Source organism: Anas platyrhynchos, chromosome 8, assembly GCF_047663525.1.
Source record: "Anas platyrhynchos isolate ZD024472 breed Pekin duck chromosome 8, IASCAAS_PekinDuck_T2T, whole genome shotgun sequence".
Taxonomy (NCBI): domain Eukaryota; kingdom Metazoa; phylum Chordata; class Aves; order Anseriformes; family Anatidae; genus Anas; species Anas platyrhynchos.
In genome coordinates, this window is record NC_092594.1 from 21703666 (window position 1) to 21720970 (window position 17305).

At 39.4% G+C, this 17305-nt stretch overlaps 1 long non-coding RNA gene across 1 annotated transcript in view; it reads right to left on the reverse strand.

Annotated features, from left to right (window-relative positions):
• LOC106015673 (uncharacterized) overlaps positions 1-17305 on the reverse strand; it is a 77116-nt gene that overhangs the window by 48608 nt on the left and 11203 nt on the right. Inside the window, exon 3 of the long non-coding RNA XR_011810882.1 lies at positions 13626-13904. This is a non-coding gene — a long non-coding RNA (uncharacterized lncRNA). The remainder of the gene's footprint in view (positions 1-13625; positions 13905-17305) is intronic.

A 17305-nucleotide genomic window follows, 5' to 3' on the forward strand; every position in this document is an offset into this window, starting at 1 on the left:
CAAAACCTAAAAGTATACCAAGTCTTGATTCAGGCTATGACAGAATCAGGGAAAATGCCATAACCCTTGATATGCAATTCCTATACTATTAAATATATACATGCATATGCCTGTCTCCAGTGTGAGTTTATTTGGTTCACAGAGGGAAGAATTAGATGCGGTCATGCCTTTCTTAATTTCCTATTTAGAGGAAACATTAGTAAACAGTGCTATAAAACACAAGTGAAAGACTTCCCATCTGATCTGGCCTCCAAAAATTGAACTTGCACCTTAGCTGAACACAGACAGAACATCTTTTAAACATCCCTGTTCTCTAGCAAAGGTTGTTAAAAATGTCCCCATAAAGCATATGTTCAAGACTATTAACTGTATTGCAGGAAATGAAATCTCAGCAATGACTCCATTACACAGAAGCCCCAGATGTTTCTCCAAAGATACTGTTTTCACCCATTGCTGGTTGGTGTAACTACCCAAAGGAGTAAGGTGCAGGAGGAAAGCCTTTGTATTATGTATTCACTGAGGCAGGAGATTTCACCAGCTGAGTGATGGGTTAGTTTGAAGACTACTGTGGTAAGGAAGGTTTCTGTAAGACAAAGAAGCTGAAGGTGGTCATTCCCTAGTAATAGGGAAACCCATGTATGAGTCAGGGAGTATAGTTTGTGTTTGTATGGCTGCATGTTACCATTCCAGACATCAGGTCAGATATTGGTTCATTTGGTATTTGTAATTATTAACAATAGTGGTTGTAATATTGATTTAAGTAATCAAAATAATGTAATACAATCATTGGTGTCATCAGTCCCTAATCCAGAGCTTTGGCTACTCTGCAACACAGCCAGTATATCTTTTAAAGACCAGGCTAGTGAAAGTAGTACTAGCAACATGCTTTCACCAGTACCCAGACCTGGCTTCCATACACACACAAGAGCAGAGGAAGAGCCCTGCAAAGAACTGAACAGGATGAGCTGGGATAGGCTGCACCACAATTCAAACTGCTGCCTTGCCAGATGGTAAGAAGAGTTGTGACAGATTATCACCTCCTTCTGCTGAGCTAGGCTTGCTTCCAGATGTATTCAATAAGAAAAGAGCCACAGAGACGCTTTTGCATCACACAGTTAGGAGCAAGTGCAGCGACCCTCCCAGTAATACTAGAGTTAGGGGTTGTTGCATCCAAATTAGTATCCACTAAATCCACACCTGGCTCTGTGCTCAGTATGGAGCTTTTTTTTTTTTTTTTTTTTTAAGCTTAAAAGGCACTGAATCTTATACTTTAGCACTGAAAGCAAGATCATGCATATTTGGAAATGGGAAGAGACAGAAGAGGAACCGGAAGCACAACTACTAGAAAGGTCTGTGTAACAAAACAAGCAAGACACTGTAATCAGCAACAGATAGGATTACAATGTACTGGGAAAAGATCAATTTTAATAATAGGCTAAGTGTAGATTACCGATACATTATTTGAGAAATACATGACCTGGAGAACATGTGGGCTGGAAACAGGATTGAGATGTGTTTTGGGTGGTTATTCCAGTCCTGTAGTGTATGTGGTCAGTGTACCCAAGTGGGAGCTTTGAGGGATCAAATGACGCTTGTCAGTAGGGATCTTCATACAAGGCATCTTCCACTGCACAGATACAAAGCAAGAGGGATATGGAACCACCATTAAAGACAACAAAAGGGAAGGCACAGGTTTTGTGTGCACAGAGCCTGAAGGCAATGAGAGCTTTACTCAAAAAGGCCTTATCTTTTTGGAGTATTTTTAAATGACTCCATATCTTTTAAAAATATGGAGTCTTCTCAATACATTAGGCATGCTCTGAGAACAAAACGTTTAAAAAAAAAAAAAAAAAAGGAGAGAGAAAGAGGACAAAATCTCCCTACAGCTAAAGTTTAGTCGCATAGTTAGATTATTTCATTTAAGTTCACATGCTGGAATGGTTATATTAACTTACATAGCAGCTGAATTAGCATTTATTCTTGTTATAAAATTGTGTTTGTTCTGCCTCTTTCTTGGACTTTCTGATAAATATGACATAAAGTTCTAAAGTGCAGAAGTGGCAGAAAATAAGTGCACTGACTTTCTGAAAATATGTGGCTTTCTAATTGCAGATTTTTCCTTCTCAAATCAGAGCTGATGGATACAGCTGGATAAATACTGCAATGATTACCCTTGCTATATTTATATATTTCAATAACAACCACAATACTTGATCCCCATGGATGGTTTTACAATGACCATGGATTATGCTGAGAAAATGCAGTTCCTAATTTTATTCTTAATGGAGTGTGAAAGTCTTGTTATGTGGTAGAGACTAATTGTGACTTTAAATGTAATTTGCATCACTCAAAGAACATGTATGCTTCATGATATTAATTATAATATACTGCAAAATGTTTGGTTGACAAAAAATGGTGGATTTCACACTTCAGGCCAAATGAAGCAGTTATTTCACTAGAAAAGTTCATATTATCATTTAACAAAAGCTCATTTTATCATAGATAGCACGTGGCCACGAATGAGCATGTCTGGGTTTCAGAACATTTGGTATCTGCATAATTAAACTAACTAATCAATTGCAGAGCAGTAGTCAAAAGTCAAATCTTAATGAACTGGAAAAAAATGATTCTTCATTTTTTTGTTTCAAATACACAAATTAACATAATAAACACAACATATTTCTAATAAGCAAAAAAAAAAGGAAAAAAAAAAACACAAAAACAACAAAACAGTATCTTTTCTTATTCTTAGGTGGTTATTGTGTATTAAAGACATTAATTGCAGTGGTTTTTCAATCATCAGCTATTTTTGCCTAACAATAAAAATAACATAAATACACTACACGAACAATAAATAAATAAAAATCAGAATCACAGAATCATCTAGTTTGGAAGAGACCTCCAAATTCACCGAGTCCAACCTCTGACCTAACACTAACAAGTCCTCCACTAAACCATAACACTAAGCTTTACATCTAAAAGTCTTTTAAAGACCTCCAAGGATGGTGACTGAACCACTTCCCTGGACAGCCTATTCCAATGCCTAACAACCCTTTCAGTAAAGAAGTTCTTCCTAATACCCAACCTAAACCTCCCCTGGCACAACCTTAGCCCATTCCCTCTCATCCTGTCACCAGGCACGTGGGAGAACAGACCAACCCCCACCTTGCTACAGCCTCCTTTAAGGTAACCTGTAGAGTGTGATAAGATCGCCCCTGAGCTTTCTCTTTTCCAGGCTGAACAATCCCAAATCCCTCAGCTGCCCCTCATAAGACTTGTTCTCCAGATCCCTCACCAGCTTCGTTGCCCTTCTCTGGACTCACTCAAGCACCTTGGTCTTGTCCTTTTCTGCATGATGTTGGTTTTTGATGAAAATATTTTCTTCAAAATTATTATAAAACTCCATTTATGCTGAAATGTAGGTATTGCATATGTATGCATATTACCCAATGGTTAGGTACCTACTGGGAGAGAATAAGTATTTTCACAAAATCCAGTTACCTCTAGAGAGGCAGCTGCAGAGCTGACTGGTTGAGGTCAGAAGCAGCTTTTCATTCCCTTTGACTCCATCCTTAACGTATTGAGAGTGATTTGACTGAGATCAGTATACCGATAAACCTAACAACAATCAATATTATTCTCCATCCTACGGTCACGTATATCAGCAGTCAAAATCCAAGCCCCATTTCACAAGACTCTAACTAGCATGCATGTCCCAACCTCAAGAGGGCTGACAGAAACAATTAAAATTGATTTTTAACCTTATCTTACTTATCAGAAAATGAGACATATCCGTTATACTAAGATATAACGGAGGTCAGGGATATCATGAGAATCTGTACTTGGGCATCCCAAGTTCCAGTGCCTTGTCTGAAATTGCAAAAGCATGGAAAGAAAAACATGAACCAAAACTGCTACCACAAAACAACAAAGTATTTTTTATTTCTTTCTGAAACATTCAGCCAGCTCATCAGCATAATTTGTTACATATAACTATCAAAGGTACTTTAATTCAGTCAAGAGAAGGTATTAGCTAATGAAAGGGTGATGGTGGGGAAGTATCCTAAACCAATTTTTTGGGACAGATTCATACATGATTGTCTTCCAGTCCATGAACATGTGAAAGAGTGAATATTACCATTAGTTCCCAACAATAAACCTAATCCATATTTTACCGTTGCCCTACCTCATTTTAGCACTGCAAAATAGCCAAAGCTTTAGAGAATAGATCAGCCATCTGTGCCTGCAGGTGTTTACAATATAGAATAAATTAAGAAGTGACAAGGCATTGAGAAGGTTACAGTTGAATAATTACCATGGAAAACTCAAAATCTTATGCACCATTTCAACTACTGAAGATGAAGTATCTTTTTCTGTCTTTTTAAAATCAGTTCCCATTCTTGTTTAATTTGCCCTTCTGTCTGAAGGACATCTCCTTTCTTCAAACACAAAACACTTGCAGCAATTAAGCCATGTCAATACTTGTGCTAACAAGGAGTTTTTTTCCTTTTGATTTAATTGATGAAACAAATTCAGTTACCAACATTGAGCGCCAAGACCTCTACTTTCCTATTTCCATTTAAGATAGACTGCCTTGTGAGGAATCTTCTTTCTCTAGCTATTTTATTTCCTCTCTGAAAAATTAAAATAAAATAAAATAAAATAAAATAAAATAAAATAAAATAAAATAAAATAAAATAAAATAAAATAAAATAAAATAGTTCAGACAAGGTAAAAAGAAATATGTTGAAATATATGGATTCAAAGATTACTATCCTGTTTCATGGAAAGCATTGGCATTTTGCATCAGCTTCTTTGAACTGAATATCAGCCTCAAGTTTACATACACATTATACGTCTTCAACATGGAAGCTGCAGATGTATTAGATGTACTGTTGTAATAGGAACACAAAGACCTTAGATCTCATTAGAACTTTAAAAATTATATATATATTTTTTTAATCCATAAAATTAATAAAATATTGCTATAATTGTTGAACACTGAAACAAAAGAAATGATTCAAACAATGAAGTTTTCCCAATTTTGAAAACTGGGAGTTTCTTAATATTTTGTTTCTAAATATCATGTATGATAAATTCTTAATAAGTGCAAGGAAAAATAGCTACAGAATTTTATTACAGAAAATATTGTGGGTTATTTTTAGGGCTAGAGAAAGGTTTCGCCTTTTCTAAAATTGTTTATGATTTTAAAAAGAAATAAAAAATAAGTTTAAAAAAAAGTTATAGCATATTAATAAGGAGAGAACTATCAGAAACTTTTACTGAATGTCTCTTATACTGAACTCTGTCTTGCTATAGCAATAACATATTTCAGGATCTTTAGAGGCAAGCTATGCACAAGAATAAACAAATATAAATAATTAAAAATGTTAGTATCTTCTTCATGTGGAATAAACTGTTTTGATATTCACAGAAGACTTTGAACAGATACGGTCACAAACAGCTCAGATGCAAATACATCTTCCAGGATTTTCAGTCTAAGTAACAGTGTTTGCTCCCAGATGTAATTTTTCCTCTTTGACTGTCTGGAAAGAAAGAAATAAGACAAAGAGCAACTGAGAGTTTATGGATAAGGATTAAAGGGCAGGCTACCATGGCTGACACTGTTGTGGGTGTTTGCTACAAGACACCTGATCAAGAAGAGGAGGTAGACAAAGCCTTCTTAAGACAGCTCCAAATAACCTCTCAGTCACAAGCCCTGGTTCTCATGGGGGATTTCAACCACCCTAATATCTACTGGGAAGACCACAGAGATTGCACAGTCCAGGAGGTTCCTGCAGCACACTGATGACAACTTTTTGGCACAGGTGGAGGAGAAGCCAACAAAGATGGGTGTGCTGCTGGACCTTGTACTAACAAATGCAGAAGGACTAGTTGGAAATGTTAGGGTCAGAGGCAGCCTTGACTGTAGTGACCATGATATAGTGGAGTTCAAGATCTTGCAAGGAGGAAGCAGGGCAAAAATTAGGATTGTGACCCTGGGCTTCATGAGAGCAAATTTTGGTCTCTTCAGGGATCTACTTGAAAGAATCCCATGCATTAGGGCCTTGGAAGAAAGGGAGGTCCGAGACAGCTGATCAGTATTCAAGTATCACTTCCTCCAAGCTCAAGATTGGTGCATCCCTAAGAGCAAAAAGGCAAGCAAAAGGGGCAGGAGACCTGTACAGATGAGCAGGGAGCTCCTGGCGAAGCTCAGACAGAAGAAGGAAGTTAATAGCATGTGGAAAAAGGGACAGGCCACTTGGGAGGAATATAGGAACACTGTCAAGAGTATGCAGGGATATGACAAGGAAGACCAAGGCCCAGTTGGAATTAAATCTGGCAAGGGATGTCAAGGACAACAAGAAGGAATTCTTAAAGTATATCAGAGAAAAATGAAGACTGGGGAAAATGTCAGCCTGCTGTTGAATGGGGCAGGTGCCCTGGAGACAAACAATATGGAGAAGGCAGAGTTGTTGGAAGCCTTTTTTGCTTCAGTGTTTACTGCTAAGATCAGCCCTCAGGGATATCAGACTCTGGAGACAAGAGAGAAAGTCTGGAAAAAGGAGGACTTTCCCTTGGTCAAAGAGCATAAGATCAGAGAACATCTAAGCAAACTAGACATCCACAAATCCATGGGCCCCAAAGGAATGCACCCATGGGTGCTGAGGGAGCAGGCCAGTGTTATTGCTAGGCTACTCTCCATCATCTTTGAAAGGTCGTTGAGAACAGGAGAAGTACCTGAGGACTAGGAGAGAATCAATATCATGCCAGTCTTCAAAAAGGACAAGAAGGAGGACCCAGAAAACTACAAAACAGCAAAACAGTCTGCCTAACCTCCATCCCTGGAAAGGTGATGTAACAGCTCATTATGGAGGCCAAGTACATGTATGTGGAGGATAAGAAGGTGTTCAGGAATAGTCAGCATGGATTCATGAAGGGGAAGTTATGTTTGATGAATCTGCTATCCTGCTATGATGAGATGACTGACTAGATAGATGAGGAGAGAGTGGTGGTTGTGTATCTTGACTTTGGCAAGGCTTCTGACACTGTCTCCCATAAAATCCTCATAGACAAGCTCAGAAATTGTGTCCTAGATGAATGGATGTTGAGGTGGGTTGGCAATTGGCTGGATGGCAGAGCTCAGAAGGTTGTGTTTAGTGGTGCGGAACCTAGTTGGAGGCCAGCAAAATCTAGTTGAGTCAGCCATGTGCCCTTGTGGCCAAGAAGGCCAACAGTATCCTGGGCTGCATTCCGGAGAGTGTTGCCAGCAAATCAAGGGAGGTGATCCTCACCCTCTGCTCAGCCCTGGTGAGGCCACACCTGGAGTATTGTGTCCAGTTCTGGGCTCACCAGTACAAGAGGGACATGGAACTACTGGAGTGAGTTCAGAGGAGGGCTACTGAGATGATTAGAGGACTGGAGCACCTGTCATATGAGAACAGGCTGAGCGAACTGGGCCTGTTTATCCTGGACAAGAGAAGACTGAGGGCAGATGTCATTAATGTATATAAATCTCTGAGAGGAGGGTGTCAAGAGTATGGAGACGGACTCTTTTCGGTTGTGCCCAGCAGCAGGACAAGAAACAATGGGCACAGACTGAAGCGCAGAAGGTTCCTGCTGAATATGAGAGGGCATTTCTTTACTGTGAGGGTGGCAAAGCACTGGAACAGGTTGCCCAGAGAGGTTGTGGAGTCTCCTTCTCTGGAGATATTCAAAAGCTGCCTGGATACCATCCTGTGCAATGTGCTCTAGGTGATCCTGCCCAACAGGGGGATGGACTAGCTGATCTTCAGCAGTCAACCTTCCAACCTCTGCCATTCTGTTGTTCTGCAATTCTTTGAAAAAAGATAGAGAATGCTCTTCACGCTGCTTGCCACAGTGGCCCTAAGAAACATGCAATGTTGCTAAGCTGGCAGCAATGTGTTATTATTTCATAGTCTGAGCAGTACTCATACACTAAGAAAAATCTTGTGGAGACAATTGGCTCCGAGGGCAGACACGTTCTGCAGTGGAGGGCAGGATCAAGGTGGGCATCGAGGTCACTCAATGCAGCCAAGGGAGCCGCCAGGACCCGCAGCCCTTGAGATGGAGGCTGATGAGGCATAGGCAGAGCCAGCAGCACCCCCTCTCCTGGCATTCAAAGGCAGCCCCTAGGGAGCATGGCGACCAGGGTGGGCAAACAGGCCATGGCACGGCAGTTTGTGCAGCAGTTTGCATGGGCAGGGCATACTCAGACAGGGCAGAGCATCTCTCTTCAGTCAGGAGAACAGCTCATCTACCGGCTATCTACCTAGCTAAACCACCATGGCCTCCACTAGGCAGAAAGCTCTTTCTAGAAATTCCTGATGGGGGATTTCAACCACCCAGATATCTGCTGGGGTAGCAGCACAGTGGGTTCCAGGCAATCCAGGAGATTCCTGGAGTCTGCTGAGGATAACTTCCTAGCCCAGGTAATAGACAGACCCACCCGAGGTGAAGCCTTACTAGACCTGGTGTTCACCAATGTGGAAGAGAGCATTAGACAGGTTAAGACTGGAGGCTGCCTGGACTGTAAGGACCGTGCCCTGGTGGAGTTTGTGATCTTGAGGAATATTGGTCTGGCAAAAAGCAGTCAGGATCCTGAACTTAAGGAGAGCAAATTTCCTGCTGCTCAAGGAATTACTGGATGGGATCCCCTGCGAAACTGTTCTTAAGGGCATAGGAATGGAACAGAGCTGGCATCTCTTTAAGGACACCCTTCTGAGAGCACAAGAGCTCTCCATCCCCCAGCGAAGAAATTGAGCAGAGGAGGCAGGCAACTGGTCTGGCTGAGCAAGGGCCTGCAGCTTAAACCGAGGGACAAGAGGGAAATGTACAGGAAGTGGAAGCAGGGTTGTGTAGCCAGGGAGGAATAGAGGGGTGTCGTCCGGATGTGTAGAGATGGCATCAGGAAAGCCAAGGCACAGATCGAGCTGAACTTGGCAAGGGATGTGAGGAATAACAAAAAGGGGTTCTACAGATACATACGCAGGAGTAGACAGGCCAAGGAGTGTGTTTCCCCTCTGATAAATGAGACAGGAGAATTGGCTTCCTCAGACATAGAAAAAACCGAAGTACTCAATAAGTGCTTTGCCTTAGTCTTAGACTGGTGGTCAAGTTTCCTATGTCTGTCAGGACCCTGAACCTCGAGAAGAGGGAGAGAAGTGGATTCTGTCCCACTGTGACAGTGGAACAAGTCTGGGACTGCCTAAGGAAATTGGATGTGTAAAAGTCCATGGGGCCAGACGGTATACATCCCAAGGTGCTGAGAGAGATGGCTGACGTGGTTGCCGAGACACTTCCCATCATATTTGAAAAATCATGGCTATCGGGTAAAGTCCCCAATGTCTGAAAAAAGGGAAACATTACTCCCATTTTTGAGAAAGGGAGAAAGGAAAATCCGGGGAAATACAGGCCGGTAAGATCATGGAGCAGATCCTCTTGGAAGACATGTTAAGTCATGCACAAGATAAAGAGGTGATATGAGACAGCCAGCATGGCTTCACCAAAGGCAGATCTTGCCTAACCAGTCGGTGGCCTTCTATGATGGAGTGATGGCACCGGTGGACAAGGGAAGGGCGATAGATATCATCTACCTGGACTTGAGCAAAGCCTTTGGTATGGTCCATTAAACCACATTCTTCTCTCTAAATTGGAGAGTTATGGATTTGAAGGATGGACTGCTAGGTGAATAAAGAACTGGTTGGTTGGTCACAGACAAACAGTTGTGGTCAACGGTTCTATGACTGGGTGAAGGCATGTCACAAGTGGTGTCCCTCCAGGGAGAGGGAGATGATTGTCCCCCTCTACTCTTGTGAGACCCTACCTGGAATACTGCATGCAGGCCTGGGGCCCCCAGCACAAGAAGGATATAGCGCTCTTGGAACGGGTCCAGAGGAGGGCCACTAAGATGATCAAAGGCTGGAGCACCTCTCCTATGAAGAAAGGTTGAGGAAACTGGGCTTGTTAAGCTTGGAGAAGGCTCTAGGGAGACCTCATTGTGGCCTTCCAGTACTTGAAAGGAGTGTATAATCCAGAGGGGGAACACCTGTTTACATGTGTTGATAGTGATAGGACAAGGGGGAATGGTTTTAAACTAGGACGGGAGATTTCAGTTAGATGTTAGGAGAGTTTTTCATTTAGAGGGTGGTGAGGCAGTGGAACAGGTTGCCTAGAGACGTTGTGGATGCCCCATCCCTGGAAGCATTCAAGGCCAGGCTGGATGCAGCTCTGGGCAGCCTGCTCTAGTGGTTGGCAACCCTGTCCAGAGCAGGGGGGTTGAAACTAGATGATCTTTAAGGTCCTTTTCAACCCAGGCCATTCTATGAAAAATAATTACCAGAAGTGTAGAAGAATTACATTTACTGCCAGTTGTAGATTGGTCCATGGCAGCAAGCAGTGCAAGCTACAGTGTCTTGCAGACACAAAAGATGAGACTATTCGCTGCCAAAATTTCAGAAACCTCTCTAAGAGATAGAATAAAAACCCTTGGGCTTGTAATGTTATAAATCGGTGGTGTTGCAACTGAAGAAAAGCCGTATGTCATCCGCAGAAGAGGGAAAAGATCTATAGGGTCACACAAGATTCTGCAGAGATGCAGACTCATTCCCTGGGTTTGAGGCACTGAATCAGGAGTTACAGCATGTCCAAGCTTCCCACTCCTTTATCCCAGAATCATTAAGTCCATATTTTGCTCAGACATAAAAAAAACAAACAAACAAACAAACAACAAAAAAAAAGTGTCACATTTTTGTAGTACTTAAAAAAAAAAAAAAAAAAAAGATTAAAAAAGATAGGCTTCTGACTGGGATAGCTAATGGCTAATAAGATTTAGTTAGGTTAGTAGCACAAGACATGCAAGCAGCAGAAGAGGTTGCCTTCCAAAATAGCTAGAAAAATCGATAAATAAATAAAATAATAATACTAAGAATCAAATGTATAGCAGCACAAAAATAGCAGCAAACCTAGACACAGGTAATCTCTGTAGAGCAGACATTATTCATATGTCATATACTGGCTGGTGTGCAGAGAAACTAATAAAATGATTTACAGCTCTAATTATTCTTATTTTACTATATGGAATGAATTATACTAAGATGCAAATCTACTAGCCTACTCTGAATATTCCTAATAAAGGAATTTAATATTGACTTTGAGCAAGACTGATGTGTCAGGGCTGGCATACAGAAGGATACTTTTTAATAAGATTTTACATTCTCCTACCCATGAAGCATTCAGTTAGTAGCGGTTGCTGAATCTGGTGGCACAATAGATGTGACACTGCTGTGGCTTTGTGTCCTCAGCTTCAGCAGGTAGCGAGACTAAGCAGACACACACATATACACTCAGTGATACATATTTATATATACATATACATATATATTAATTAGCAACACTTGCTTATTTGACTCACTGCTCTGTAGCTTTTGGTGGACAACAACCATTGAGCAAAATCCAAAAAACATGGATCTAACAGCAGATTTTATCATCACTTTTTTTTTTTTTTTTTTTTTTTTTTTTTGTAATTTTAACAGAGTTTAGCCAGTTTTACCATCAGGTATCAGGTTAATATGCTAGAAAAGCAAAAGATACTTTTACTATATATATTCTGTTTTTAGGTTTTGAAGTGCAGTTTTGTTTTCTGAACAAATCCAAGCAGAGTAGGTCAGCTACTCATTTTATTATCACTCCTAGGCAAGACTGATTTGGGGGTAACTTCCTGTTTTGATATTTCTCAATATTTCTAACCTGGTAATCTAGACCTTACCACAGGAGCAATCTCTACAGTGAGTAGCAAAAGACACCTCCTTCTTGTAAACGTTTAGTGGTCCGAGTGCAGAACTATCTCCTCTTCCAGACTAGTTAAACAAACTAATCAGCTCTAGCTGGGACTTTGCTGATGCATCTTCTTATCCTCAAAGCCATCTCCTCCAAACAAACATTTCCTCCCCAACTCCATCTAGCTTCACCCACAGTATGGGAGACAGGTAAAAGCCAAGACATGTTTCAGAGCTGGAATGAAAAAAAAATCAATGACAGGAAAATGTACTACAGACATACAGAGACAAATTTTCATTCGCTTGCCCAACTGCTAGGCCAAGGGTCCTACAGACTATTTTAATACTTTTGAATCATACATACTTGAGCAAAATTGAGCATTTGTAGGATTATCTAATTAAAATGTTAGCAAGCAAAATGGACAGCATAGAATTACTCCACAGAAAATGACAGAAGAAGTTTTTTTAATGTAATATACTCATCTGTTCAAAGGCAGATTGTTTTTTCCTTCCATTTTAATTTTTAAAAAGCTTTTGATTTAAGCTTGATTTTTTTTGAAAACTGAAAAATGAATTTTTACCCAATGCTTTTCCTCCTTTCAGTAGTTTTCACTAAAAATAGGTGGGTGAGGGAGGCAGTGTGAGAAGAGAGAAACCTCACTTTTAGACTATTTTTACAATTGCACAGAAGTCAGGAAGCTAAGAGCATATAGGATATTGAGGAAGAATTGGAAACATGACAGTTTAGCAGTGATAATAAGTAAAAAGTGGGGACAAAGTTTCCTTGCAGTGAGTGTTGAAACAGTCACAACCAACACCCAGCACAAAGCCACAAACATTCCCAAGGAGCACATGTCAGCACACACTGTCCACAAAAAGTGAGGGCAGATGTTGATAAAACAACTCATATCCAACACTTGTGGACAAACTAGAAACTCGATTATCAAATTTGACAGACAGACTAGCTGGAACTCAGGAAGATCTTGCACTCTTTGACATAGGTGCTGGAGAATATGAGTGAAAATTAACACTATTGTCACATTTAATTACATTCAAGAGCTTTATCCCACTGCAGAGCAGCTCTGTATAAGATGTCACAAATATTTACTGCCAGTATTTTGCAAATAATTTTAGCAATTAACCTTTTGTTCACGGTTACTGGAAAACACTAACTAGGGCAACAAAGACTTGCAGCAGGCTTTCAACTTTTTGAAAGCCTGGCTGTTGATATTTTAGCAGTAGGCGATAAAGTTTACCTGGGTGAAAGGGGTTAAATGGAAACAATCATTTATTTTTGCAGCACAAAGATGTACAATTTATGTGAAAAGCAAAATACACATTTTCAGGTTTGCTGCTCACTACTATGAGTTGGGAGGCATGAATACCTCTGCATGAAAAAGTTTTCATATTCTCTCATGCTGGTGATTTCGACTGCCTGCTTCATCATCACTTTAGCTTGCCTTGCTCATCTCAGATCAACATAAGCTTGAAATTATTGCGAAGTACATGTGAAATTTAAAGAAGGATTGTGAAGAAGGTATACTGAGGAATGGGGTGTAGGGACAAATCTTGTGGTATACTCTGGCCTGGCACAGTGTATTTTAAATGTCACCATCACAGAGCATTCTGAAAACAAATAAAGCAAAAAAGAAAAATTTTTGTGCTTTCTGGCACTTTGAAATTTTTACATTTCATATTTCACTGCAGCACAAAACATACAGGCATTCCTAACTGAACTTTCTAACTGAAATATAACTGGATTTGGCCAGTTTACTCCAGTTTTACACAAATTAAACCATTAAAATGTAGAATCATGTATTCACTTACATTTAGATCTTGGAGGGAAGACATGTCAGAATTATTCATCTCACATACCAACCAGCTTTCTACTCAGAAATAGCCTAGTTCAGTGAGATACTGTTCAGCAAGAACAAAGATATTGGAATTTTGCACTTAAACATTTAGCTCATGAATCAAAGATCTGTGGGTTTGCTATTGACTCCCTGGGTTAGCAGAGCACTAGAATGAAACACAGGAAGACTGATGTCTGTCCTCTGATCTGCTGTCACTCTGGAGGGGTCACACTGGTCTCATTGTGCCTGCTCCCTGAAAATTAAAGAGAGATAAAATGTTATTTACCACCATAGCTACTATAAATACAAGAGAAAGTAGTACACTATGCACATAATTACTGTCTTGTGGTTCTAAGGCACCATATTTTTTTTTTTTTCACAGATAGAAGAGGAATAAAAGTCTATATTCTTGCAAGAGATCAAACAAAGAACAGATCTATGGCAGAGAAAGGAATGCACACAAATAATTGGACTTAGCAGAAATGTGGTATCTCAAACAGATACAGGACGGAAATTGTGAAAAATAAATGAAATGGAGACACTGACACAAACCAAAAATAAATAAATAAATAAATAAATAAATAAACAAAAATACATGGCCTAAATCTAACAGGCTTACACCTACCTAAAATTCTATGTATTGAAAAATAGTGATTTTTTTACATTTAGAACTGTAGGGCTTACACTTTTCAAATCATAGTCTTGCAGATCCACACTGAAGTTACACTATAACCATAGGCACTAGAAGATTTGGTTACAGGGTTTAGTGATACTAAAACTTGGACTTGCTTTATTGGATTGCTTTGGGGCTGTTTTGAGCACAATAATTTCAGGTTGTGCTATCACAGCACCCAAAAAGTGCATAGTGAAAATGAACTCAGATCTCCAAAATTTTTAAATCTTGTGTGAAGGATTATGTACAGTAAGAATACACAAAGCTTAGGAACAGAAAGAGAAAAAAAGCATAGCAATAATGCATTCGGTAGTTTGCTTTACGAAAAACAACAACAAAACAAAACACATGGATAACAGGCCTATTTGTAGAACCTTAAAATGCAGGAATATTACAAACAAGATTCTAAAATACACTCGTAAAAAAAAAAAAAAATAGTTCATGTTTCTTTTCCTTCTGATTCTGGGAAGGATAAATGTTTGCAAATGGTATCGGCCTCTAGACAGTTGATCTTGGAGATTGTCTTCATTAGGTAAAAAATGACACCAAAGAATAAATAAATAAATGACTAAAATCATCTGTTAAAGAGGATGGGCTCATTTATTTCTCGCACAAAACAGTGAGAAATAACCAGCAGCCATTCAGGCAGATCATGCTGCTTTTGCAGATCTGTTGTCCAGGCCTCCTCAAGGAACTCACGTAGGATCTGGTACCCAGCTACCTTGCTCCTCATGTTCTTTTTGAACCTACGTAGATATCTTCCGTCTGTCCTTATCTGTTCAGCTCAGGTATAACTTACATCCTGCAAATGTCTGTGAGGTGCAGAGTCGGTGACAATCCCCAGCCCACCAGCTCCTGGGTTTGTCATTCATTAAACTCCCTACAGATATGTTTGCAGCAAACCAGTTTTGCTAAGTTTCGGCTGTCTTGCTGCTTGATGAGAGCACCGTCTGGTCTGGCACAGACTACTTACAGTCTCTGTCAAACAAATGACAGATTCTGCTTTTGCACAGAAATATTTTCCAACACAGCAGTGTTCATGATAACAATCTCATAATGTTCAGAGGCAGATGCTCTAAATTAGCCCTGCTCTACAAATAGGAACAGCAATGGGGTAGGGGGAAGGCAAAGAGGATGAGAAAGACCAAAGCATTTTGCCAAAGGTCACATTTCAAACAATTTAATATAACTTAGTTTTAGAAGGAAGGCTTCTTGCCACAAGACTGCAAGACTCTTTTCTCTCTCTTTTTTTTTTTCTTTCTTTGTTTTTTAGCATATCAGGGAAATGGAAACATCAATAGGTAGGCACTTTAGCTTATCATTTTAGCTCTTCTCTATTTTCTTTCTTTTCAGTGAGAACAAGAAAAAAGAAAACACTTGAAATGAGGCAAATCTTTTGACATCAGCCCCGAGAAGAAGACTGCTTGAACTCTAAAAGCATTTAGTTTGTTTAGTTCTTTTGCACAGCAGAAAGCACCACTTCTTTCAAACTATTTTTGTATAATTTTGCTGATATAATTCACTGGTGCTGCTATAATTACACTGATAATAAAGTCCTTCTATCTCCACAATTAGCTGACAGAGGAATTAAGGGGACAGAAGGATTTAACATGCCTAAATTTTGTCACAGGAAACATTGCCACAATCAATGAACACTATGTAAAGTTTTTAAACAAGATGGTGAACTATTGAGAACAGAAGCAAACACATCTGAGAAGTGCTTTCCTCTTTAATATGGAAAAAGAAAGACTGTACAACAAAGGAAATGCCTGCAAATCCTAACTCAGTTTGCTCTGTCATTTCAAAATGTTTCCCTTACACTTCTTTTCCAGTTTGTATGTATCATGAACTGAATTCAGTCTAACTAAAAATGAAAGATTTTTAATGGGAAAGTCAACAGAAATTATTTTTCTAAAATTTCAATACATTTTGTAAGTTTTTTGATGAAAGATTAACTGAAATTAATTCTCCAAGCAATTTTGTTTTACTGAAAATATATCCTGATTAAAAAGAAATCTGAATTATTGGCATCTAATTTAAAATAGATAAAATAAATAAATAAATAAATAAATCCAGTTTTAATAAGGGTGTTCCCAGGAAAGTGGAACAATTTTCAAGTAGTACTAGTATAAATGAAGAGGCACAAAGTCAACATCCTTTTAGCTAGTGTGAACATGGTCTTCTACTAAGAGAAAGTAGATACCTCTTAAATATGAAACTGAGAAAAATAAGATGTTTCTAAAATGACAGATGGGTGTTGAGAAGAGTCTGGATGGAAGGAAGTAGGGGATGCACATCATGCACGTTTAAAAAATTGATATAAAGATTGATACCCTGTTACAAAGAGACAGCTAGCTTTCACTTCCAATGCATAAGATGTTATTTACTTCTAAGACTCTGTGGTTATAAGACAGAGGAGAAGTAACTGCAACTACACTGAAACACATAAAACACCTCTCCACTTTAGGCAAGCATTACTCAGCTAAAGTAACACACGGTCTTTACGAAAAAAAAAAAAAAGAAAAAAAAAAAAAGAGTTTTCAGATATTACAATAGACACCTTTTGTTATTCTTGTGATGCTTAGCATGTTTTCTCTACATCTTTCAATTGCTAAGTAAAGCTGACGGTTGCCAGGTGAAATCCTTTAGTTTACACAATATGCGGTGGAAATCAAAGCAGTTTGCAAGTGAACTTAGTGCGACAATTGCAAGCCCCCCAGTGGGGCAAAATGCCAGTGACAACAGATATATTCCCCCTGGTCTAGAGCCTGTGTATCTTTCTGTGTGATAAATTAGTGTTATAAATGAAGTCTCAGCTCAATCTGAATTTAGTAATATTTAAAAGGAATATTTATAAAACGTATAAAAGGCAAGTAAACAACGCTGGGTGCGCAGGGAGTCTATGCTCTACCAACACACAGACACGAGCATCAAGCATTCTAAATATACAGAACATTGCTTTTACATACGAAACCCGAGTA